This window comes from Balaenoptera musculus, chromosome 10, assembly GCF_009873245.2.
Source record: "Balaenoptera musculus isolate JJ_BM4_2016_0621 chromosome 10, mBalMus1.pri.v3, whole genome shotgun sequence".
In the NCBI taxonomy this organism is placed as follows: Eukaryota; Metazoa; Chordata; class Mammalia; order Artiodactyla; family Balaenopteridae; genus Balaenoptera; species Balaenoptera musculus.
Window position 1 is genome coordinate 43,111,724 of NC_045794.1, and position 27,120 is coordinate 43,138,843.

The 27,120-nt window shown below is 39.5% G+C and overlaps 1 protein-coding gene across 5 annotated transcripts in view; it reads right to left on the reverse strand.

Annotated features, from left to right (window-relative positions):
• LOC118901809 (cyclic AMP-dependent transcription factor ATF-7) overlaps positions 1 to 27,120 on the reverse strand; it is a 90,462-nt gene that overhangs the window by 28,041 nt on the left and 35,301 nt on the right. The gene's annotated exons all lie outside the window — the stretch shown is intronic.

Consider the following 27,120-nt stretch of genomic DNA (forward strand, 5'->3'; position numbering starts at 1 on the left):
CGGCCTCAGTTTATGACTAAGTAAGACAGGGTTACTGGACAATAATTTATGCTCCCACCCCTTCTTCAGAAGGGGGAGGTGAAGGGAACAGACGAACAGCAGTAATTCAGAAGAATGATACACTCAAAATTCCCTTTGAGGCTGGCTGGCTAGTTCCTTCATTAAAACATGCCTGCAACACAGTAACAGCTTGGACGCTGCAGTTTTCCACAGCTCTTTCACCAGCCAGGCTCCGAAACATGGTGCTATTTGTCTTTTTGTTTCTAAAAATAATGATTGGTTAGTCCTCTTTTTACACTTTCCTCATTAGATAGATACATACTTCCCACCAAAACTATACCTTTAGCCCTCTATCCACAGCTCTTCCTGACTGCAAACCAGACAGGAGTTGGCCCCATCCTAGCACCTATCCAGTCAAGAAAGCAACATTGAACTGTTTAAATTCCTTTATTTTATCTAAAAGTAGCTTTTCCCAAATTTGCTCTGAGTCCTATCATAACTAAAGCCAGCTTAAGACTTAAAATCCTTCCAGGCTAGGCCTATAGGCCTGAAGGGTGAAGGAAAATTTCAATTAAAATATGAAGAATCAAGAAGTAAAACAGTCAAAAGAACACTGCCTTAGTGGTTTCCAATGGATCTAGGACAAAACCGGATAAAGTGTGGGGATATTTAGCCAAGAACTTTAGTTTTCTCTATCGTTGGTGAACCGTAGATATCAACTTTTTCAGTCACAGATTTTTCCTAAGGAAAGAAGGGTGGGGGTGGGAAAGGGGGGGAACAGTCTGTTAACCATGGGTATATTTCTAGGTTAAACAAGTCACCGTGGAGGGTCTGGGATTGCTGGGTAGTCGGTAAAAGGAAATGAGCAGAACTAGTCTAAAAAGGAGGAAAAACCATCATTTTACAAGGATAGGAAGAGTAGTGGATTAGACGGGTATATGTTTTCCAAATGTAATGGTAATAACAATCTTTTTTCAAAAATACGTTTATAGGTACTTCAAGGAAACTTCCTGTAGGTAGCTTTAAAAAATTGGCACAATGTTCCAGAATACAGAAGAATGACTTTCAAGCAAAAAAGTCCTTTTCTACTATTGGAAATATAGCTTACCCAAAACTGCGTGGAGGAAGATTTTATTTTATTTTAGAATTTATTTTATTTTATTTATTTATTCATGTTTGTTGGCTGCGTTGGGTCTTTGTTGCTGCACGTGGGCTTTCTCTCTAGTTGTGCGAGTGGGGGCTACTCTGTTGCGGTGCGCGGGTTTCTCATTGCAGTGGCTTCTCTTGTTGTGGAGCATGGGCTCTAGGCGCATGGGCTTCAGTAGTTGTGGCATGCCGGCTCAGTAGTTGTGGCGCACGGGCTTAGTTGCTCCGTGGGCATGTGGGATCTTCCCTGACCAGGGCTTGAACCCGTGTCCCCTGCATTGGCAGGTGGATATTTAACCACTGCGCCACCAAGGAAGTCCCTTGGAGAAAGATTTTAAACCTCCAGGTTTTGCTCTGGTTAGGATTGTTTAATATTTTAAAAGTCAACTCTGCTTCTTGTTACAACTTCTCTGCACAGTCGTTTATCCTCTAGTTCTTGTTCCTCTCTGCTGCACACCCTCCCACTCCCTTCCACACCACCCTATTCCCCTTTGAGCTCTTTATTTTTTCCAAATCAAAAGCTGGGATATGAAGAGGACTGAAGGTGGCTGAAGGGATCTCCCACCCATCAGCATCTCAGAGGGTTTTGATAACTGTGAACGTGGGTAGAAAAAAAAATCACGTCTTTATTTTCACTAAACTCTAACTGAAATTTAGCATTCCTAATTCATAATAGAAATTGCACATATTTTCATATCACATTACAGTTATTATAGATATCTCAAAATAGCCTTTATACTCATCACTACTTCAAAATTATGATAGTCACTAGACCTACCACTAGAACTTATAGACAGCATTATGCTTAAAAAAGCACATGTTACATTATCAAATATTTTAAAAACATTTTAAATAACTATATATCAAAATAATTGCTTCCTTTGTAATCCTGTGTCTTTTTTTTTTTTTTTTTAGATGAACCAACTTTGCCTTTTATAAATTTATTTATTTATTTTTGGCTGTGTTGGGTCTTCGTTTCTGTGCGAGGGCTTTCTCTAGTTGTGGCGAGCGGGGGCCACTCTTCTACGCGGTGTGCGGGCCTCTCACTGTCGCGGCCTCTCTTGTTGCGGAGCACAGGCTCCACACGCGCAGGCTCAGTAGTCGTGGCGCACGGGTTTAGTTGCTCCGCGGCATGTGGGATCTTCCTAGACCAGGGCTCGAACCCGTGTCCCCTGCATTGGCAGGCAGATTCTCAACCACTGCGCCACCAGGGAAGCCCCCTATGTTTTTTATTTTACTGATTTAAAAATATTATTCTGGGAAGGGGTTCATAGGCTTCACCAAACTGCCATTGGGGGTTATGACACCACAAAAGTTAAGAATCCCTCCTGACTAAATCAGGTAGTATGCTTCAGAGGATGAGCCAAAAGGGCAGAATTTTAAGAAGCAGGGCACTGGCCTGGTCTCGGCTCCGGTCACCTCTCCCTGCTATTTCTAACACAATTCTTGTATGGCCAGAGTAGGAGGGAGAGAATAAAAGTTTACTTAAGTTTTTTTTTTTTTTAATCAAAGTGAACGTCACTCTGGCTATGATTTTCATTGTTCCTTATATTCTCTCTCGTTTATTAAGAGTTAACTCAAGAATTCTCTAGATCAGTCTTGAACCACATGCTTAGGAAACCATCCCTCTAAAAGCAATTTCTCAATTAAAACATCTAAAATTATTAAGTGATAAAAATTTGACCTTATTAAAAAAATAGATTAGGGGCTCCCAAAAGGATTTCCTTTTTGAATTATTGCCCATTTAAAAATCTAGCTCTCCCATTTGTTAATACCCTTAGTGGGTCTTCCTTTGTTTTTTGCTCTTACCTATGACTAAGGTTTCGGCAAACAGCCACTCAATTTAGGGAACATTTCCTCAATTTAGGGAACATTGTAGGGTAAATAATGATTATCAATAAATGTGTAGGTATTCACCATCTCCAAGAAAACTGAGGGCTGATATTATTCAAAATGGGGGCTAAAGAATTTGAGTTACGGTGGATCAGGAAGGCATTTTATATGCCTTGGGAGAAGATTTGAATAGCAACACAATAAAGTTTAGAGTCTTATTTGCTCAAGTAAGTGAATCAGGGCAGCTTCTTGGCATAAATGGGAGAGGGAAAGTATTATGTGCTAATTTGCACCCTATCTATAGACCAAGATGATTTAGATTTGCCCTATCCAATACGGTAGCCACTAGCCGCATGTGGCTACTGAGCACTTGAAATGTGGCTAGTCTAAATTGAGATGTACTGTACTAAGTCAAGGACTTAGTACAAAAAAAGAAAAAGAGAATGTAAAATATCTCATTAATTTCATTTTGATTATATGTTGAAATGATAATATTTTGAATACACTGGGTTAAATAAAATATATTATTAAAATTAATGTCACTTGTTTATTTTTGATTTTTAATATTGCTACTAGAAAATTTAAAATTAGATATGTAGCTTGCATTTTGTGATTTGCAATATATTTCTTTTGGACAGCTCCGACCTAGATAACATGCTCAAAGATCTAATGGGAATTTTAATCATGTGCCAAACTTGATTCTTTTTTTTTTTTTTTTTAATTTATTTTTTTGGCCGTGCCACGCGGCTTGTGGGATCTTAGTTCCCCGACCAGGGATTGATCCCAGGCCCTCAGCCGTGAAAGTGCGGAGTCCTAACCACTGGACCGACAGGGAATTGCCCAAACTTGATTTTTCCCCCACAAACACATTTTTTCTAAATACAGTTTATACTATATGGCAGTGGTTCTCAACAAGGGGCAACTCTTTCCCCGACATTTGGCAATGTTTGGAGAAATATTTGCTTGTCACAACCTGGGGGATGTTACTGAACTCTAGAGGGTTGGGGCCTGGGATGCTGATATATATCCTATAATGCACTGGCCAGCTCCCCAAAACAAAAAATTATCTGACCCAAAATGTCATTTGTGTCTCTGCTGAGAAACCCGGCTACAAGATAACAGGGAAAGAAAGAAACAAACAAACCAAAAAAAGGGCTGTTTTTTAGTTTCCCTTGCCAAACTGCCAACACATGTTTTTGGATCTGAAACTTGGAAGGAAAAAAACACAGGCAGAAAACTCCCAACCTCATTTCATAAAATGGCTGATGTACTACTGATCTGCAAATACTTAAGATAGGGAAATTAGGAAGATGGAGACAGAAGGTACTGTAATTAGGAGAAAAGACTAAATGGAATTCTCATGCACTGCCTTGTTAGTAGCAAGGAGATAACACAGAAAAAGCAAATCAAAACAATTTTGGCTACTTCTGATTTTTACTCCCCAATGGAGGAAAAAAAAATCAAGAAAGAAAATTTTCTTAGTTTAAGAAATGTTAAGAAGCATAAAATGGAATATCAGGACTATGAGAAAGTCAATCTGAAAAGTGGTATTAGTATTAGAATGGGCAGTGAAAGTACAGTTTTGATAAAAAGTTTCCATTTCTAGGAAGTTTCATTCTCACCCATCCTTTTGTGACGAGCAACTAGAACCCTGGGACTTCCCTGGTGGTGCAGTGGTTAAGAGTCCGCCTGCCAATGCAGGGGACACATGTTCGATCCTTGGTCCGGGAAGATCCCACATGCCGCGGAGCAACTAAGCCTATGTGCCACAACTACTGAGACTGTGCTCTAGAGTCCGCAAGCCGCAACTACTGAGCCGGTGCACCACAACTACGGAAGTCCACGTGCCTAGAGCCCGTGCTCCACAACAAGAGAAGCCACCGCAATGAGAAGCACACATACCGCAATGAAGAGTAGCCCCCGCTCGCCACAACCAGAGAGAAAAGCCTGCACGCAGCAATGAAGACCCAACGCAGCCAAAAAATAATAATAATAGGGACTTCTCTGGTGGCGCAGTGGTTAAGAATCTGCTTGCCAATGAAGGGGACGCGGGTTCGAGCCCTGGTCTGGGAAGATCCCACATGCCGCTGAGCAACTAAGCCCGTGCGCCACAACTATTGAGCCCACGTGCCACAACTACTGAAGCCCGTGTACCTAGAGCCCATGCTCCGCAACGAGAAGCCACCGCAATGAGAAGTCCGTGCACCACAACAAAGAGTAGCCCCCGCTCACTGCAACTAGAGAAAGCCCACGTGCAGCAACGAAGACCCAATGCAGCCATAAATAAATAAATAAATAAATAAAATAATAATAATAATAAATTAATTAAAAAAAAAAAAAGAAACGAAACTGGAATCCTACCTACTAGCAAACTGACAAAATAAGCAGAGCTAAGTAAAAAGTTAGGAATGGCTTGAAGAACAAGCATGGTGTGAACTGGAAATCAGGAATACATGTCAATGAATGAAGCCTTAAATTTTTTTTAAAATTTATTTAATTTATTTATTTTTGGCTGCATTGGGTCTTCGTTGCTGTGCACGGGCTTTCTCTAGTTGTGGCGAGCGGAGGCTACTCTTCGTGCAGTGCGCGGGCTTCTCACTGCGGTGGCTTCTCTTGTTGCGGAGCACGGGCTCTAGGCATGTGGGCTTCAGTAGTTGTGGCACGAGGGCTCAGTAGTTGTGGCTCATGGGCTCTAGAGCGCAGGCTCAGTAGCTGTGGTGCACAGGCTTAGTTGCTTTGCGGCATGTGGGATCTTCCCGGACTAGGGCTCGAACCCGTGTCCCTTGCACTGGCAGGTGGATTCTTAACCACTGCACCACCAGGGAAGTCCCTGAAGCCTTAAATATTTTAATTTTTTAAAAGTTGATGTATAATGTATACAAACTGTAAAAAATCTCAAGTGTGCAGCTCAATGAATTTTTATATAAGTATATGCTGGTGTAATTACAACCCAGATCGAGAGATGAAACATTTCGGGCACCCCAGAAGGCCCCCTCATACCCTACTTTTCTTAAGCTTTTAAATGAAATAATTATATAAAACACTTAGTACCTGGCATACAGCATGTATTCAGCTAGTTCTCTCCTCTTTCCCTTTTTAAATCTCAAGGCAGACAGGTATTGTAGTAAAAATTAGTTTTTCTTTGTAGAATAATTCTAAATAAGTCAGTGCTTAGAGTTCTTTTCCTAATCCCGTTAAGACTAGTCTCCCAGAAGCTTTTTGAAACAGCAACACTAAACAGAACTGAAGAGAAGGCTCAGGGCAAATAAGAGCTCAGGCCAAACTAAAGCTAAATGTTTGTCTATTGACTCTGAGCCAAGCACAAGCATATGGGCATCAGAAATGTAGTAGTTTCAAGTAAATCCTTGGTAAAGTTTTGTGACTAATGAAATTTCTGTGCAGTACGCACTCAACCCCTAGCCAAATTCATTCCTGAAATGTTGTTTTTGGCCACCACACCTCCAGTTTCCATGTGGATTTGTCTCACATTTAAAAATGCTCTTATATCCTGACCTATGATTAACTCACGTCCCTTTCCTTGTTTTAGAAGAGTAGGCTGGGGGAAGGAGACAAATCAGAACTCTTTAGTTATTAGGAAATGAGCCCTGAATGCCTAAACTATCAGGGAATTGAGTTTATACTTATGATAGTCTGAAAGTCACTTACACTGAAACCTAACTACTCTCTTCTCCAAAGTTTGTGGGTTTGGCAGCACTTCATGGACAGAATAACTTTCTTTTATTACAGTATCTACACTTGGGCATATTCTGATCAAAGAAAATAGTTTGAAAAAGCAGGAGAAAACTGAGAACTATAGGTAGAAAGCTATAGAATATAGTGATATTGGTGCTGAGTAGGGTGGCAAGAATAGCTGACCTTTTTTTGAACACTATTTAATCACTTCAACTGATCACATATCCTGAAAGAAGAAACTGGGAGATCGGCAACAGTCTTAATAAGGCTTCTCACCCTCACTGCAGAGCTTCTATTCCCAATGCATCATTTATATTTGGGAAAGTGGGGAAAGGGAGAAGGGAAGGGACTAAATACACACACCTCAATCCAACATAACTTTCGTTTGTACCTTAGTCAATCTTAGGCTCCTGCTTTCTACTTCAAGATGCTGCTGTTTACGAAATGAGTCACACATCCTGCTTTGAATGCTTCATGGCTCTTGAATGAATCATTTCAAAGTACAGGATTGTTCAACAAATAAATACAACCACAGCAGCAGCAGCTCATAGGCTGCATGTGTGAGCAAGGTAATTTATAGAGGGAAAATAAGAACAGGAAACTTCTTCTCAAAATATTCTAAGAGAAAATGTTGTCAGGGGAATGAAGGAGTATAAACTAAAGGGAGAGGGAAAAACCCACCAAACTGTACCTAAGGTAAATTTCTTTGTCTGTGGATTGAGGAATTTTCTGCTTGGGGAAGGCTGTTTGAGTGTCTTAAAGAGAAGATTCTGGCAGCTGACTAAATTAGTCCATTGTAAAAAAAGGAATTTTGAGAGGAGAGACATTATTTGATAGTTGGTCTAGCAGAGAAGCCATCTGATAGAATATATGCCCCTCAAGGGCAAGAATCCTCGTTTGTTTGCTCGTGGAAGTATTCCAAGCACTTAGAACAGTACCTGCACATAGTGGATGCTTAATAAATATTTGTTGAATAAATGCCAACTAGCATATCTCATTAAAGGGCTACAAAGCATCCCCAACTTATAAAACTCTTATCCATGTGTACAATGGTAGGAGTATTTTCATCATCAACATTCAAAAGGAGAGTTGATATTGTAAACATCAGCTCTTTCCTATGGAACTAAAGGCTGGGCCCAGTGAGGACCAAGAATACCCTAATGGGAGGAGCTTAGAATAAGAAACAAATACAATTTCAAAAATTAAGACAACAGGAAAAGGTCAAAATGGCAGCAAAGGGGATTTAAATCATCGGGAAGAATTTCTTGACTTGGAGGGTGAGGGGGCTGAAATCATTTTGAAAGGAGATTTTAAAGGAATGTAAAATCTATTAGTTTTCTGGTCCTCTTGTATTTTTTGTAAATGATTTTTTTTAAGTAATTTAATATTTTATTTATTTATTTTTGCCTGCGTTGGGTCTTTGTTGCTGCGTGCGGGCTTCCTCTAGTTGTGGCGAGCAGGGGCTACTCTTCATGAGGTGCGCGGGCTTCTCATTGCAGTGGCTTCTCCTGTTACAGAGCACAGGCTCTAGGCATGTGGGCTTCAGTAGTTGCAGCACACAGGCTCAGTAGTTGTGGCTCGTGGGCTCTAGAGCACAGGCTCAGTAGTTGTGGTGCACAGGCTTAGTTGCTCCACGGCATGTTGGATCTTCCCAGGCCAGGGCTTGAACCCGTGTCCCCTGCACTGGCAGGCGGATTCTTAGCCACTGCGCCACCAGGGAAGTCCCTGGTCCTCTTGTATTTTTATAACTTTATTTTCTCCTATTCTTCCACTAACACTTTCTATCCAGGTCAGTCTCTACTGATCTGCAAAATCCACCTATTTTCAATTTTGTGCCTCCACACAATCGCCCTATTCTCAGACATGCCTTCCTCTCTCCCCTCAGTTTGTCCAAATACTACAACTTTCCAAGGCCCAGCTGAAATCCAATTGCTTTTTGAAAGCTTCTCTAATCTTCAGTAGTCTATCTTTCCTGAACTTGTATGGTACTCTGAACAAACTGCACCATATAATTTAGAATTCTGGTCTACATGGTCTCACAGTTTTATCCTTTAAAGTAGACTATAAACTACCAGAGGGTTAAAAATGTATCCTACACTTACTCCTTTTTTTTTTTTTTTGGCCATGACACGTGGCTTTTGGAATCTTAGTTCCCCAACCAGGGATTGAATCTGGCCCCGGCAGTAATATCGCCAAGTCCTAACCACTGGACCGCCAAGGAGTTCCCCTACACTTATTCCTTACCTTCCCCACCAACCCCATGTTGGGGCTTAACCCCGTGGGGAGCACACAATAGGCACTCAATAAATTCCTTTTTCAGTGATTAGGTCAAGTTTTATATAGTGGTATGAGAAAAACTGTTGAAAAGCTTTATCACCTTTAGATTCTAAGACCTTTAACAGGGCACACTTTCAGAATGATCTGATCCCTTTCCATCTCCATTTCCAAAGTATATTTCATCATGCAAATAAGTGAGAATCAGTGTATCCTTCCCACTGTGTTGTTAGACACTAGATTCCCTTTATTACAGAAAGGCACTTAGGACACTTTCAGTACACTGGAGTTATATTGCTGTTGTATGAAAGGACACTGTGCCATGTCTTGTGGGTCAATTTACTTTCTTTGGGTATCTGAGTCCATTGCTGAACTTTATTACCAACTAAAATGCTCTGTGCAAAAAATGTCAATTCATCAACAGCAACCTTTTCCTTCTTCACTCCCCAAACCACTAGTGGTAATTTTAACCACATCCTTTTAAGCATTTTCTTTTAGGATCTCAATTACTTGAATTTTATTGGGCAGAATATCAGCATCCCACAGGAGTCAAGCCATGTCAGGAACTGGATTCCTCTTTTTACAAAGTTTACCCTGGAGTATCTGACAAGAGGAAAAGGTATATTACAATCAAATCAACAAACCAGTTGGGGGTTGGGGAGTGGAAAAATGATATTCAAACCCACAGTCAACACTGAATTGCTGGATCTTCACTGTTAGGATCTGGGATTAACATTAATGCATTATTCCATAACAGACAGACCAATGATGCAACTATTCCTCTAAGTAGCAGAAGTTTTAAACACTCAGCCACACCCGATCACTCATTTTATTTTCGTTCCTGTTCCCTCCTCCTGTTTATGACAAATGTGAAAAATCATGAGCCCCATGGGTGGTATCTTTTGCCTAATAAATCACAGCAGAAAGGAAACAAGCTCCAAAGGTCATACAGGCCAACTCCAACCAGGGATTGGGCAGTGTAGAAAAGAGGGTGGCAAATATAATTTTTTGTCAGTTTAACTGAGGAAAATTAGGTATTTTAGTTTTATTTTATTTACGAAGCTTGTTTATTATGGGATTGAGAAATATAATTTTACTTCAGGTTTCAATGTACTTAGAAAGTCCTGGTCATCTCAACTTCCATGGGATTCCCTAGTATCATAGGAAAGCAGTTAGTGTAAATCTTTTCTCCTCCTCCTCGTTCTCTTTTATTTTTTTATTGTGGTAAAATACATATAACATAAAATTTACCATATAAACCATTTTAAGTGTACAGTTCAGTGGTATTAAATACATTCATATTGCTGGCAACCATCACCACCATCCATCCCCCATTACTCTTTTTCTTTTTTTAATTTATTTTTGGCTGTGTTGGGTCTTCATTGCTGCGTGCGGGCTTTCTCTAGTTGCGGCGAGCGGGGGCTACTCTTCATTGCGGTGTGTGGGCTTCTCACTGCGGTGGCTTCTCTTGTTGCGGAGCATGGGCTCTAGGTGCGTGGGCTTCAGTAGTTGTGGCACGTGGGCTCAGTAGTTGTGGCTTGCGGGCTCTAAAGCACAGGCTCAGTAGTTGTCGCGCATGGGCTTAGCTGCTCCGCGGCATATGGAATCTTGCCAGACCAGAGCTCGAACCCATGTCCCCTGCATTGGCAGGCAGATTCTCAACCACTGCACCACCAGGCAAGTCTCCAACACTATTTTGTAGAACTGAAACTCTATACCCATTAAACAATAACTCCCCATTCTCCCCTCCCCCCATTCCCTGGCAACCACCATTATACTTTCTGTCCTTATGATTCTGACTACTCTAAGCACCTCGTATGAGTGAAATCATACAGTATTTGTCTTTTTGTGACTTATTTCACTCAGCACATCTTCAAGGTTCCTCCATGTTGTAGCATACTGCAGAATTTCCTTCCTTTTTAAGGCTGCATGATAGCCCACTGTATGTATATTCCACATTTTGTTTGTCCATTTATCAGTAGATGGACACTTGGGTTGCTTTTGCATTTTAGATACTGCGAATAATGCTATGAATACAGTTGTACAAATATCTCTGCTTTCAGTTCTTTTGGGTATATACCCAAAAGTGGAATTGCTGGATCATACAGTAATCCTATTTTTAATTTTTTGAGGAACATCATACTGTTTTCCTCATTGGCTGTACCATCTTACATTCCCACCAACAGGGCAGAAGAGTTCCAATTTCTCCATATTCTTGCCAACACTAGTTATTACCTGTTTTTTTTTTTTAAGTAACCATTCTAATGGGTGTGAAGTAGTATATCATTGTAGTTTTGATTTGCATTTCCCTAATGATGAGTGATATTGAGCATTTTTTCATGTGCTGGTTGGCTACTTGTATATCTTCTTTGGAGAAACGTCTATTCAAATTTTTCGCCTATTTTTTTAAAATTAATTAATTAATTAATTATTTTTGGCTGTGTTGGGTCTTTGTTGCTGCGTATGAGCTTTCTCTAGTTGCGTTGAGCGGGGGCTACTCTTCATTGCGGTGTGCAGGCTTCTCATTGCAGTGGCTTCTCTTGTTGTAGAGCATGGGCTCTAGGTGCGTGGGCTTCAGTAGTTGTGGGATGCGAGCTCAGTAGTTGTGGCTCGTGGGCTCTAGAATGCAGGCTCAGTTGTTGTGGCGCACGGACTTAGTTGCTCCGTGGCATGTGGGATCTTGCTGGACCAGGGCTCGAACCCATGTCCACTGCATTGGCAGGCGGATTCTTAACCACTGCACCACCAGGGAAGTCCCTCGCCTATTTTTTTATCAGGTTGTTTTTTTGTTGTTGCTGAGTTTTAGAAATTCTCTATACATTCTGGGTATTAATCCCTTATCCAATATATGACTTGCAAACATTTTCTCCCATTCCGTAGGTTACCTTTTTACTCTGTGGACATTGTCTTTAAATGTACAAAAATGTTTTAATTTTAATAAAATCCAACCTGTCTTTTTTTTTTCTCTTACTTGCTCCTCTGGTGTCATATCCAAGAAATCACTGTCAAATCCAATATCATGAAGCTTTTGTCCTATTTTTCTTCTGAGTCTTATTTTTCTTCTAAGAGTCTTCTACGAGTCTTATACATAGTTGTTACATCTTCTTACTGCATTGAAACTTTTATTAATATATAATGTCCTTCTTTGTCTCTTGTAACCCATTTTGATCTAAAATCTATTTATTCTGATATTAGTAGAGCCACCACTGTGCTCTTTTGGATACTATTTGCATGGAGCATCTTTTTTTATCCATTCACTTTTTTAAAAAATACATTTATTTATTTATTTTTATTTTGGCTGCACTGGGTCTTAGTTGCAGCACGTGGGATCTTTGTCACGGCACGTCGACTTCTTAGCTGCGGCATGTGAACTCTTGGCTGTGGACTTCTTAGTTGTGAAATGAGAACTCAGTTGTGGCATGCATGCAGCATCTACTTCCCTGACCAGGGATTGAACCTGGGCCCCCTGCATTGGGAGCACAAAGTCTTACCCACTGGACCACCAGGGAAGTTCCCATCCATTCACTTTCAACCTGTTTGTGTCTTTGGGTCTCAAGTGAGTCTCTTGTAGACAACATACAGTTGGATCATATAAGGTTTTTTGTTTTGTTTTGTTTTTATTAAAGTATAGTTGATTTACAATATTGTATTAGTTTCTGGTGTACAGCAAAGTGATTCAGTTATACATATATATTTTTTCACATTATTTTCAATGATAGGTTATTACAAGATACTGAATATTGTTTCCTGTGTTATACAGTAAATCCTTATTACTTATCTACTTTATATATAATAGTAGTGTGTATCTGTTAATCCCATACTCCTAATTTATCCCCCCATTTCCTTTGGTAACCATAAGTTTTCTAGGTCTGTGAGTCTGTTTCTGTTTTATAAAGATTCATTTGCATTATTTTTTAGATTCCACATATAAGTGATATCATGTAATATTTGTCTTTCTCTGTCTGGCTTATTTCACTTGGCATGATGTTCTCTAGGTCCATCCATGTTGCTGCAAATGGCAATACTGCATTCTTTTTTGGATCATGTGTTTTTATCCATTCTGTCAATCTCTGTCTTTTGAGTGGAGAGTTTAATCCATTTACATTTGAAGTAATTACTGATAAGGAGGAACTTACTTCTGTCATTGTGCTATTTGTCTTCCATATGTCTTATAGCTTTGTTGCCCCTCATTTCTTGCATTACTGTCTTCTTTTGTGTTGATTTTTTGTAGTGAAAAGTCTAAATTTCTTTCTCATTTCCTTTTGTGTATATTCTACAACTATTTTCTTTGTGGTTACCATGGGGATTACATTTAATATACTAAAGTTTTAATACTCTAATTTGAATTTATACCAGCTTAACTTCAGTAACATACAAAAACTCCACTCCTTTACAGTTCTCTGCCTACCCCTTTCAGTTGCTGATGTCACAGAATTACAACTTTATACATTGCGGACCCCAAAACATAAATAATTTTTAAAAATGCATTAATCTCTTAAATTACATGAAAAACAATATTTGAAGTGACAAACCAAAGTTACAGTAATACTAGCTTTTACAATAGAAATTCTTTTCCTTAAATGTATTACTGTCTTAAATCATGTAGGAAACAAAAAGTACAATTACAAGTCATTCATTCTTACAGTAATAATACTAGCTTTATAATTGCCCATGTATTTACCTTTTTTGAGATTCTTATTTTTCCCCACAGCTTTGAGTTACTGTCTAGTATACTTTCATTTCACTTTTCAAGATTCCCTTGAACATTTCTTGCAGGGCAGGTCTAGCAGTCACGAACTCCCTCAGCTTTTACCTCTGTGGGAATGTCTTAATTTCTCTCTCACTTTTGAAGGGCAGTTTTGCTGGATATAGGATTCTTGGTTGACAGTTTTTTTCTTTTAGCACTTTGCATATGTTTGGTCAACTGTTTTCTGGCCTCCAAAGTTTCTGATCAGAAGTCTTATAATCTTATTGATGATTCCTTGTATGTGATGATTCACTTCTCTCTTGCTGCTCTCAAGATTCTTTCTTTGTTTTTGGCCTTTGAAAGTTTGTTATAATGTGTTTTGGTGTGGGTCTCTGAGTTCTTCTTCCTTGGAGTTTGAGTTTTGGTTTTTTTTAAAATTTTTTTTTAAAGTCTTTATTGAATTTGTTACAATATTGCTTCTGTTTTATGTTTTGGTTTTTTGGCCCTGAGGCATGTGGGATCTTAGCTCCCCGACCAGGGATCGAACCCACACCCTCTGCATTGGAAGACAAAGTCTTAACCACTGGTCCGCCAGGGAAGGCCCCAAGAGTATGGGCTTTTTGGATGTTTATAGTTATGTCTTTCACCAATTTTGGGAATTGTTCAGACATTATTTCCTCAATTTTTCTCTCTGCCCCTTCTTCTCTCTTTCTCTATTCCCTCCCTCCCTCCTTCCCTCTACTTCTGGAACTCCCACAATGCATATATTTGTCTGCCTGATGGTATCCCACAGGTCCCTTAGGCTTTGCTTGCTTCTTGTCAGTATTCACTTTCTGTTCTTCACACTTGACAATTTCCAAATGCCTGTTTTCTTTTCTTTTCTTTTTGTTTTCTTTTTGGCCTCGCTGCACGGCTTGCAGGGTCTTACTTCCCCAACCAGGGATCAAACCCGAGCCCTGGCAGTGAAAAGGACTGAGTCCTAACCACTGGACTGCCAGGGAATTCCCCAAACTCCTATTTTCAAGTTCACTGATTCTTTCTTCTGCCTGCTCAAATCTGCCTTTGAATCCCTCTAGTGAATTTTTCATTTCAGTAACTGAATTTTCAGCCCCAGAATTTCTTTTTAGGTTTTCTATCTCTTTATTGATATTTACGTTTTGTTCATACATTGTTTTCTTGACTTTCTCTACATCTTCCTTTAGTTCTTTGAGATTTAAGACAGGTGTTTTAAAGTCTTTGTCTAGCAGATCTGCCATGAGGTCTTTCTCAGGGACAGTTTATGTTGATTTTTTTTTTATCCTTTGAATGGGCCATACTTTGCTGCTTCTTTGTACACCTTGTGGTTTTTTGTTGAACACCAGTCATTTCAATCTAATAAAACAGTAACTCTGGAAATCAGATTCTTTTCCCCTTCTGCAGAATTTGCTAAGTTTTGATATTGTTTTTGTTTTTATGATTGTTGTAGGGTGTCTCTGTGCCAAGGATCAGCATGAGGTGTAAATTTAATGTCTTCTCAGGTCTTTTCTGACACTTTCCCTAGGCATGCACAGTCACTTCCTAATTTTCCCCATATATGTGGCTGTTTTTGAATGTCCTAGACTTTAATGTCTGGCTTCCAAAAGGGAAAAAAAGTGAAAAATGAAGGGGAGAAAAAGGGCACAGGCCCTTTAAATCCCCTAGAAGTCATTTCAGCCAGAGAGGGAGGGGCTTGTAAACAATGTGAAGAGGTTCAACAAAATGGCTGCATGTCTACACCTCTATGATCAGAAGCAACAATCAGCACCCAGAGCATAGATCTCTGCTACTTAGAGGAAAGGACCTTTTTGACCATCCTAGCTCCCGGACACGCTGTGTGCAAACTGCTCTAGGAACACATGCACAGATGCCTGGCACTGGCTGAGGGTGGGGGGATGGGTAGCTGCTACTGTGCTGAGCTGAAGTTGACTGAAATGAACCACAATTTACCCTCCAATTCTTCCCCTAGAAGTTTCAAGCCTTCAACAGACTCCAAATTTCCAAAATAGTTACATCAGACAGATTCTGCCAGTGCAATTGTTGTCTATGTGGGGAAACAGATTCTTGATCCTTTCTACTCTGCCACCTTCCCAGAATCCCTCTTTCTCTCTTTTTTTTTTATTATTAAATTTATTTATTTATTTATTTATTTATGGCTGCGTTGGGTCTTCATTGCTGCACACGGGCTTTCTCTAGTTGCGGCGAGCAGGGGCTACTCTTTGTTGTGGTGCACGGGCTTCTCGTTGCATTGGCTTCTCTTGTTGCGGGCATGGGCTCTAGGCCTGCGGGCTTCAGTAGTTGTGGCACGTGGGCTCAGAAGTGTGGCTCACGGGCTCTAGAGCGCAGGCTCAGTAGTTGTGGCACACGGGCTTAGCTGCTCTGCGGCATGTGGGATCTTCCTGGACCAGGGCTGGAAGCCGTGTCCCCTGCATTGGTAGGCAGACTCTCAACCACTGAGCCACCAGGGAAGTCCTCCCTCTCTCTTTTTAATACTATTTTCGTGTGACTTTTTTCAGTAAGGCCATAAACTAAATTCTGTGTCCAGTGGCTTTAAAACTGGAAATCTGTATGGCTTATCAGGCCTCTCTGGCCCTGAAATGACTGTTGTCAATTAATGCCTTGCATACTAGATTGCTTGGGAGAAGTTGGGGGGGTAGGTGGTGGGGAACAGAAATGGAAGAGGTTTGGGAAAGACACTATTAGTTTCTAAACCCGACCCTCATTCCCAACCCTTCTCCCTTGCTTGCCTCCCATTATAAAGGCTGAAAAGCCAGATACTCATTTTTCCAGTTTCCCATGGAGCTAAGATTAAAGCCATCATACAGTTCAGGCCAATGAGACACAGAAATCCACTGGGGGTTGGGGCAGAAGACTGCATTTCTGGGATAGCATTTGCTTCCTTACAAAAGGGAAAGCTAGAAGAAGAAAATTCCTGGTGCTACTCCTTTTTTCTTCCTCATCCTCTGACAGTGAGGCAACACACTTGAGACTAAAAGGTAAAACAGCTAAAAGTGGCAGAACAGAGAGGTAGAAAGTTCTCAATAACCTTGCTTAATTGCTCAGTCTTAATTCTTAGACTTCTTGTGTTACAGGTGTTCATGAAGTTTTAAGCTACCGTTAGGTACTTGTAGCTGAAACCATTCCTAACCAATACATGATGGTTTTCAGGATACAGATTTTTTCCTCATTTTCTATGTAAGGAACGTGGATATGGAATATGCAATAAAATATCTTGTTCTATACCTTTAAGAATACTTATCAATTGGACCCTAATGTGGAATTCCATTTTCATTTTCACATAGTATACCAAATAAATTATTCTATCTCATCATCAATTTTTGCCTTAGGGCTCCTTAAAAACAATAGCTATATAGTGTCTGAGTTGGGAAAGACAAAACAGTAAGAGAGAGGCACCCTATCATGCTGCTCTTGAAACTGAAGGAGTTAAAGATCACTCTTCACTAAGGTATGGAGTTTCAGGCAGAAGGACATCTTTTCTCATTCCTGGCTGCCCCTCTCCCTCAGTACCTAATGGCTGGCTCTTTACTAAATGCAGGGCACTCTTGGGAACTATGCTAAAGAATTAACCACAACAGATCCATTATCTTTCTTTAGATGGTAGCTACTTACTTGGATGGATTAAATGCTCAACAAACTTTAAAGGACCAGTGCCTAGGAGCAGAGAAATCCCAGGGACAATTCAGCAGGGCTTGGTCCCCTGTCAGTTACATGGTTAATTGCTTTCTCCATAGCTCTTGCCTAATGGTAGACCTTTTAGTATTCTACTTTCCAGATGTAGCCACTTAGTTGGGGTACCATTAAAGTTCCCAAAGGGACAACTTTAGTTCTTAACAAAGCAAGGAAACTTCTTTTTGGGTCAAAATGATTATCACACAGTCCTATTAAGTTCTTGTTGAAATTACAAACTTATATTTTTCAATCTCATCTCTCTTCCCAAGTTCTTATTAGGATATTATGAGCCCTTGAAAACCATCAAGTACTTTTTTTGTTGTTGTTTGTTTGTTTTTTAAATTAATCAATTTATTTTTTGGCTGTGTTGGGTGTTCGTTGCTGCACATGGGCTTTCTCTAGTTGTGGCAAGTGGGGGCTACTCTTCATTGTGGTGTGCGGGCTTCTAATTGAGGTGGCTTCTCTTTTTGCAGAACACGGGCTCTAGGCGCGTGGGTTTCAGGAGTTGCAGCATGCGGGTCCTTCAGCACAGGCTCAGTAGTTGTGGCTCACGGGTTCTAGAGCTCAGGCTCAGCAGTTGTGGCACATGGGCTTAGTTGCTCCATGGCATGTGGGATCTTCCCGGACTGGGGATTGAACCCATGTCCCCTGCATTGGCAGGCAGATCCTTAACCACTGCTCCACCAGGGAAGTCCCAAAGAACATCAAATACTTTTATCGTCTAACTTCCTACACAGTAAGTGATGTCATCCCTGGATCTCACATATGGGTGGGAAGGACAAACATGCAGTGTGAACAGTGTGGACCATAACCATTAAAGTTAGGAAAATCTACTACACTGTGTTTTTCTCTTGGGCTGCTGAAAATTTCATTATGGAAAAAGAATATTCTAAACACTTCTTGATAATACAGGAGATTCTGAATGCTTACAACAAACTGAGCAGAGCATATATGAGTCACAGTACAGAGCATACAATAACTAAAACCCTGCCTTGTAAGGGCATATACAATTTACTACTGTAACAGTTAAGCCAAAAGAAAAATTAAAGCTGGGGAAGAGAGAGAGCGACGGAGAGACAAAGACAGAGGGAAGAGGGGAAGGAGAGAGAGATCTCGGTCTCCAAAACTGAGTGCTTAGATTGTTGGGGCAAGCTTACAAGATTACACTCACTCACTCTAAGATAATTTCAAAATGCAGCAATACACTTTTGTTTTAAACAAGCTATCAAATCTTAAGTGCCCAGAGCCTTAGCAACCATAGAAGAGGTTACAGGCTGATAAAGAAATGGGCAAGACAAGACTCAAATGGTTTGGCAGTCTCTAGAATAAACCATAAGCTTATACAGGGTATACTGATTCTGCCTTGTCACCTTAATTTAATGCAGAAAAAAACTTCTTACCCTGATTTGTTGACATATTCGGCTGATTTATCTTTGTGTCTAACTTGGAAAGTTTTGAAATAAAACCAGGCAAATGGCAAACTCATTAAATTTGGATGAGTTTAATGTTTAAAAGCAAACATGCTTTTTAGCCATTAGAGATGTATTTTAGAATGTTGGCCACTGAATAGAAGTCTATAATAAAAGAACACAGGCAGGCAGGGGAAAAGAATGGAATCTATGCTGCCTAACAGTAACACTTATCCACATGCTCCTTGACTTTCATAGTGATCCAATATAGCAACAACATCAAATTCTGGGGAAACTGCCCCTGCTAACCTCTCCAGCCTCATCTCTTGCTGCTCTCCACCAAAATTTATGCTCCAGCAACATAAAACTATCTGCAGTTTCTCTGAACATGCTATGCTGTTTCATTCTTTTGTATCTGCTGTTCTCTTATGTGTGGAATGTTCTTCTCCACCTTCTCTGTCTGGCAAATTTCTATTTACCTTTCAAAACCAGTTAGAGCATCATTTCCTCCATGAAACCTTCCCTGATGTCTAATAGACCTCTCAATACTTGCAAATACTTACATTACTACATTTATCATATTACGAGTAATTACATTTTTATGTGTCTGCTTCCCCTATGAGACAATGAATCTGTTGATGTCTTATCCATCTTTCTGTCACAATATCTAGCATGGTGTCTAGCGCATTGCAGATATTCAAATATTTTTTTATTAAATTGAACCCACAAAAGCTAAAGAAGCTCTGAATGAATTGAGAAAATTATTCATGGACTAGTTTTTGGAAACCTGTCCCCAGGCTTACTCAAGTTTGGAGGTACCTGGAAAAATACACAACAGCAAATGCCTTGATTTTTAACAATGGATCCTTTGTGTACATTAAGTCTCTCACTAGAGACATTTGTAAAAACCAATAGTCAATTTTTGATTGTGGTCTAAAATGATAACAAATTGCTCCAGTTACATAGAACCCCCACTCCCCCCCACCTTCCCCCCCATTATATCAGAATGGAGACAAACCAGCAGGTGGTAATGGGATCCTATTAACCTTCATATCACATTACAACAGGCCCATCTGTTAGGAGAAGAGAGAAGAGAAAGGATAAATATAAAAACCATCAAGCACACCGATGGGTGTCAGGGAGGATCTAAGTAGACTCTGGTACTCCTAGTCCCCACTTCTTGGTAACAACTCACTATAGCAAACTGCTAATTTCAGCCATAGTGTGGTAGGCCAATAATAGCTCCTATACTAGTTTGCTAGAGCTGACAAAGTACCACAAACTTGGGGTCTTAAACAACAGAAATTTATTGTCTCATAATTCTGGAGGCCAGAGTTTGAAATCAAGGTGTCAGCAGGGCTGGTTCCCTCTGAAGGATGAGAAGGAGAATCTGTCCCATGTTTCTCTCCTAGCTTCTGGTGGTTTACCAGCAATCTTTGGTCTTCCTTGGCTTGTGGCAGCATAACTCCAATCTTTATTCCCTGGGTGTACGTCTGTGTCCTGTTTCCTCTTTTTATAAGGACACCAGTTATACTGGATTAGGGGCCTACCCTACTCCAGTATGACCTCATATCAACTAATTACGTCTATGATCCTATTTCCAAATAACGTCACATTCTAAGGTACTTGGGACTAAGATTTCAACATGTAAATATAGGTGCACAATTCAACCCATAACAGTTCTCAAAGATATGCCCATGTTCTAATTCCTAGAACCTGTGAATGTTACCTTATATGATGACTAAATTAAGGGTTTTGAGATGAAGAGGTTATCCTAGACTATACAGTTGGGCCCTCAATGCCATCACAAGTATCCTTATAAGAGAGAGGCAAAGAAGAAGGTGATGTGAAGGCAGAATCAGAGATTGGAGTGATGTGGCCACAAGCCAAAAAATGTTGGAAGCCACCAGAAGTTGGAAGAGGTAAGGAAAGGATTCTCCTGAGAGCCTCCAGAGGGAGCATGGCTCTGCCTGCACCTTGATTTCGGACTTCTGGCCTCCTGAACTGTGAGCATAACGAATATGGTAGATATTAAACCAACTATCAATAATCACTTTAAATGTCAATAGTCTAAATACACCAATTAAAAGAGATGATCAGAGTGGATCAAAAAACAAGACCCAACTATATATTGTTTATAGGAAACACACTTTAAATACAAAGACATGTATAGATTAAAAGTAAGGGGATGCAGAAAGATAAACCATGGTAACACTAATCAAAAGAAAGGGGAGTAGCTATATTAATTTCAGACACAGCAATCTTCAGAGCAAGGAAAGTCATCAGGGATAAAGAGGTATTACATAATGATAAAGGGATAAATACTCCAAAAAGACAAAAAAAATCCTTAATATACACGTGCCTAATAACAGAGTGTCAAAATAAATGAGACCAAAACTGATAGAACTGCTAGGAGAAATAGATGAATCCACTATTATAGTCAGAGACTTTGACACTCCTCTATCAGAAATGGACAGATCCAGCAGGCAGAAAATCAGTAAGGATATAGTTGAACTCAACAGCACCATCAATCAACTGAATATAATTGACATCTACAGAATACTTCATCCAAGAATAGCAGATTACACATTCTTCTCAAGTTCACATGGAAGGAACATTCACTAAGACAGACCTCACTTGAGGCCATATAACACACCTTAACAAATTTAAGAGAATGGAAATCATACAATGTCTGCTCTCAGATGACAATGGAAAAGAAAAGCAAATTAAAGCCAAAGTAAGCAGAAGAAAATTAATAATAAAAATTAGAACAGAAATCAATGAAATTAAAAACAGGAAATCAATAAAACCAAAACCTGATTCTTTGAAAAGATCAATAAAGTTGATAAACCTTTAGATAAGCTAACTAAGAAAAGAAAGAAAGGGACTTCTCTGGTGGTCCAGTGGTAAAGAATCCACCTTACAGTGCAGGGGACGTGGGTTCGATCCCTGGTCAGGGAACTAAGATCCCACATGCCATGGGGCAACTAAGCCTGTGCACCACAACTACTGAGCTCAGCACCTCAACTAAAGAGCCTGCATGACACAAACTACAGAGCCTGCGTGACGCAAACTACAGAGCCCATGTGCTCTGGAACCCACACGCCACAACAGAGCCCACACGCTCTGGAGCCTGTGCACCACAACAAGAGAAGAGGAAAACCCGCACGCCACAACTAGAGAGAAGCCCGCGTGCTGCAATGAAAGATCCCGCATGCCTCAACAAAGATCCTGCATGCCGCAACTAAGACCCAACGCAGCCAAAAGAAAAAAAAATTAAGTACAACCTAATGAAATCTGAACATGTTATAAGACTAGGGAGAAACCAGTTTTATAAGAATTGGGGACGTCATCATAAAGGAAAATAAAGATAATATTAAAAAAAAAGAAAAGAGAGAAGACACAAATTACTAGTATCAGATATGAAAGAGGGACACCACTCCAGATTACATGGATGTTAAAAGGATAATAAAGGACTAAAGGATAATAAAGGACTATTATGAACAACTCTATGCCCACAAACTTGATAACCTAGACGAAATGGGCCAATTCCTTAAAAGACACAATCTGCTAAAACTCACACAAGAAGAAATGGACAATCTGAATAGGTCTATATCTATTAAATAAATTGACTCAATAATAACAACCTTCCAAAACAGAAAGCACCAGGCCCAGATGGGTCCACTGGTGAATTCTAGCAAACATTTAAGGAATAAATTATACCAATTCTCTACAATCTCCTCTAGAGGATAGAAGCAGTGAATACTTCCTAACTTATTCTGTGAGGCCAGCATTACTCTAATACCCAAACCAGAGAAAGACATTACAAGAAAAGATGACTACAGACCATTCTCTGTCATGAACATGGATGCAAAAATCCTCAATAAAATATTAGTAAATCAAATCCAACAATGTATAAAAAGAATTATAAACCACAACCAAGTGGGATTTATCTCAAGTATGCAAGGCTTGTTCAACATTCAAAAATTAATTAATGTAGGGGCTTCCCTGGTGGCGCAGTGGTTGAGAATCTGCCTGCCAATGCAGGGGACACGGGTTCGAGCCCTGGTCTGGGAAGATCCCACATGCCACGGAGCAACTGGGCCCGTGAGCCACAATTACTGAGCCTGCGCGTCTGGAGCCTGTGCTCCGCAACAAGAGAGGCCGCGATAATGAGAGGCCTGCGCACCGCGATGAAGAGTGTCCCCCACTTGCCACAACTAGAGAAAGCCCTCACACAGAAATGAAGACCCAACACAGCCATAAATAAATAAATAAATAAAAATTAAAAAAAAAATCTACTTAAAAAAAAAATTAATTAATGTAATCCATCACATCAGCAGGCTAAAGAAGAAAAATCACATGATCATATCAATAGATAAAGAAAAAGCATCTGACAAAATCCTACACCCATTCATGATAAAAACTCTCAGCAAACTAAGAATATATGGGAACTTCATTAACTTGATAAAGAACACCTACAGAATACCTACAGTAAACATTATACTTAATGGTGAAAAACTCAAAGCTAAGATCTAGAACAAGGCAATGGGGCTTCCCTGGTGGCGCAGTGGTTGAGAGTCTGCCTGTCGATGCAGGGGACACGGGTTCGTGCCCTGGTCTGGGAGGATCCCACATGCCGCGGAGCAAGTAGGCCCGTGAGCCACAACTACTGAGCCTGCGCACCTGGAGCCTGTGCTCCGCAACAAGAGAGGCAACGATAGCGAGGGGCCCACGCACCGCGATGAAGAGTGGCCCCCGCTTGCCGCAACTGGAGAAAGCCCTCGCACAGAAACGAAGACCCAACACAGCCAAAAATAAATAAATAAATAAATAAATAAAAAAGAACAAGGCAAGGATATCGCCTCTTAACACATTGTTTCAACATTGTCCTAGAATTCACAGCTAATATAATTAGACAAAAAAAGGAAATTAAAAGTATATACATTGGAAAGGAAGAAATAAAACTGTTTTTGTAGATGACATGATCATCTATGTAGGAAATCTCACAGAATCAACAAAAAACTTTGAGAACTAATAAGCAATTATAGCAAGGTTGCAGGATACATTTTTCACATATACAAATTAATTGCTTCCCTGTACACCAGCAGTGTACAACTGGGTTTTGAAATTAAAAACACAATATCATTTACATTAGTACCTCCGAAAATGAAATACTTAGGTGTAAATCTAACAAAATATGTAAAAGATCTATATGAGGAAAATTATAAAACTCTGATGAGAGAAATCAAAGAACTAAATAAATGGGTATTTATTGTCAAGATGTCATTTCTTCCCAACTTGATCTACAGATTTAATGCAATCCCAATCAAAATCCCAGCAAGTTATTGTGGATGTTAACAAACTGATTCTAAAGTTTATATGGAGAGGCAAAAGACCCAGAATAGCCAACACAATACTGAAGAAGAACAATGTTGATAGACTGACACTACCTAACTCCAAGATATACTATAAAGCTATAGGTAATCAAGACAATGTAGTATTGGTGAAAGAACAGATTAAAAGATCAATGGGACAGAACAGAGAGTCCAGAAATAGACCCATATAAATATAGTCAACTGATTTTTAACAAAGTAGCAAAGGCACACATTCTCAAGTGCACATGGACTATTCTCCAGGATAGACCACACGTTAGGCCACAAAACAAGTCTTAATAAATTTAAGAATACTGAAATCATATCAAGCATCTTTTCTGACCGCAGTGGTATGAAACTAGAAAACTGGAAAATTCACAAATATGTTGAAATGAGACATGCTACTGAACAACCAATGGGTCAAAATGAAGAACTTGAAAGAGAAATAAAAAAATACCTTGAGACAAATGAAAATGGAAATATAAGATACCAAAACTTATGGGATGCAGCAAAATCAATTCTAACAGGGAAGCTAAGAAAACTAAATACCTACCTCAAGAAACAAGAAAAATCTCAAATAAACAACTTAACTTTACAGTTCAAGGAACTTAAAAAGAAAAAACAAGGCCCTAAGTTAGGAGAAGGAAAGAAATAACAAAGATCAGACCAGAAACAAATGAATTAGAGGGACGTCCTTGGTGGCGCAGTGGTTAAGAATCTGCCTGCCAATGCAGGGCAAGCAGGTTCGAGCCCTGGTTCGGGAAGATCTCACATGCTGCGGAGCAACTAAGCCCATGTGCCACAACTACTGAGCCTGTGCTCTAGAGCCTGCGAGCCAAAACTACTGAGCCCGTGTGCCTAGAGCCCGTGCACCACAACGAAAAGTAGCCCCCACTCGCCGCAACCAGAGAAAGCCCGCGCGCAGCAATGAAGACCCAACACAGCCAAAAACAAATAAACAAACAAATAAATAAATTTATATATATATATAAAAAAGAATTAGAGACTACAAAGACAATAGAAAAGATCAATGAAACCAAGAGCTGGTTCTTTGAAAAGATAAACAAAATTGACAAACCACCAAGAAACCACCAAGAAAAAGAGGACAAAAACAAAAAAACAAGAAAAGCAAAAAACCAAAACAAACAAAAAAACACCACAGAAATGAAAGAGACATTCCAACTGGTACCTCAGAAATACAAAGTATCATAAGAGACTACTACAAACAATTGTAAGTCAACAAACTGGGCAACCTAAAAGAAATGGATAAATTCCTAAAAACATACAACCTTCCAAGACTGAGTCATGAAGAAACAGAAAATATGAACAGACTGTTTACCAATAAGGAGACTGAATCAGTAATCAAAAACCTCCCAACAAACAAAAGTCCAGCACCAGATGGCTTCATTGGTGAATTCTACCAAACATTCAAAGAAGTATTAATACCAATCCTCAAACTTCCAACAAATAAAAGAGGAGGGAATACTTCCAAACTCATTTTACAAGGCCAGCATTACCCTGATACCAAAACCAGTCAAGGACACCACAAGAAAAGAAAATTATGGGCCAATATCCCTGATAAACTTAGATGCAAAAATCCTCAACAAAATAGTAACAGAATTCAACAATACTTTAAAAACATCATATACCATGATCAAGTGGGATTTATTCCAGGGATGCAAGGATAGTTCAACACCCAAATCATTCAATGTGATACACCACATTTACCAAATGAAGGACTGCATTTGATCATCTCACTAGATGCAGAAAAAGCATTTGACAAAATTCAACAACCATTATGATAAAAATTCTCAACAAAGTGAGTATAGAGGGAACATACCTCAACATAATAAAGGCCATACATGGCAAGCCCACAGTTAACACCATACTGAACAATGAAAAGCTAAAAGCTTTTCCTCTAAGAGGAACAAGACAAGGATGCCTACTCTTGCCACTTTTATTCAACATAGTACTGCAAGTCCTAGCCAGAACAATTAGGCAAGAAAAAGAAATAAAAGGCACCCAAATTGAAAAGGAAGAAGCAAACCTGTCATAATTTGCAGATGATACATAGAACACCCAAAGACCACCAGAAAATTCTTAGAACTAATAAGTGAATTCAGCAAAGTTTCAGGACACAAAATCTATACACAAAAAGTCTATTGCATTTCTAGACACTAATAATGAACTATCATAAAGAGAAATTAAGAAAACAATCTCATTTATAATCACATCAAAAATAATAAAATACCTAGGAATAAATTTCACCACAAAAGTGAAAGATCTGTACACTGAAAACTCTAAGACACTGACAAAAGAAACTGAAGAAGACACAAATAAATGGAAAGATATTCATGCTCATGGACTGGAAGAATTAATACTGTTAAAAAGCCCATACTACCCAAAGCAATATACAGGTTCAATGCAATCCCTATCAAAATTCCAATAGCATTTTTTCACAAAAAGAACAAACATTCCTAAAATTCACAAAAGACCCTGAATAGCCAATGCAATCTTGAGAAAGAACAAAGCTGGAGCATCATGCTCCCTGATTTCAAACTATAGTACAAAGCTACAGTAATCAAAACAGTATGGTATTGGCATAAAAACACACACATATATCAATGAAAGAGAGCCCAAAATAAACCCCTGCATATATGGTTAATTAATTTATGACAAGACTATACAATGGGGGAAAGGACAGTCTCCTCCATAAATGGTGTTGGGAAAAACTGGACAACCACATGCAAAAGAATAAAACTGGACCACTATCTTGTACCACATACAAATATTAACTCAAAATGAATTAAAAACTTGAATGTAAGACCTGAAACCATAAAACTCTTTAGGAAAAAACATAGGCAGTAAGCTCCCTGACATCCATACTGGTGACTTTTTTTGGATCTGACATCAAAAGCAAAGGCAGCAAAAGCAAAAATAAACAAGTGGGACTATATCAAACTAAAAAGCTTCTGCACAACAAAGAAAATCATCCACA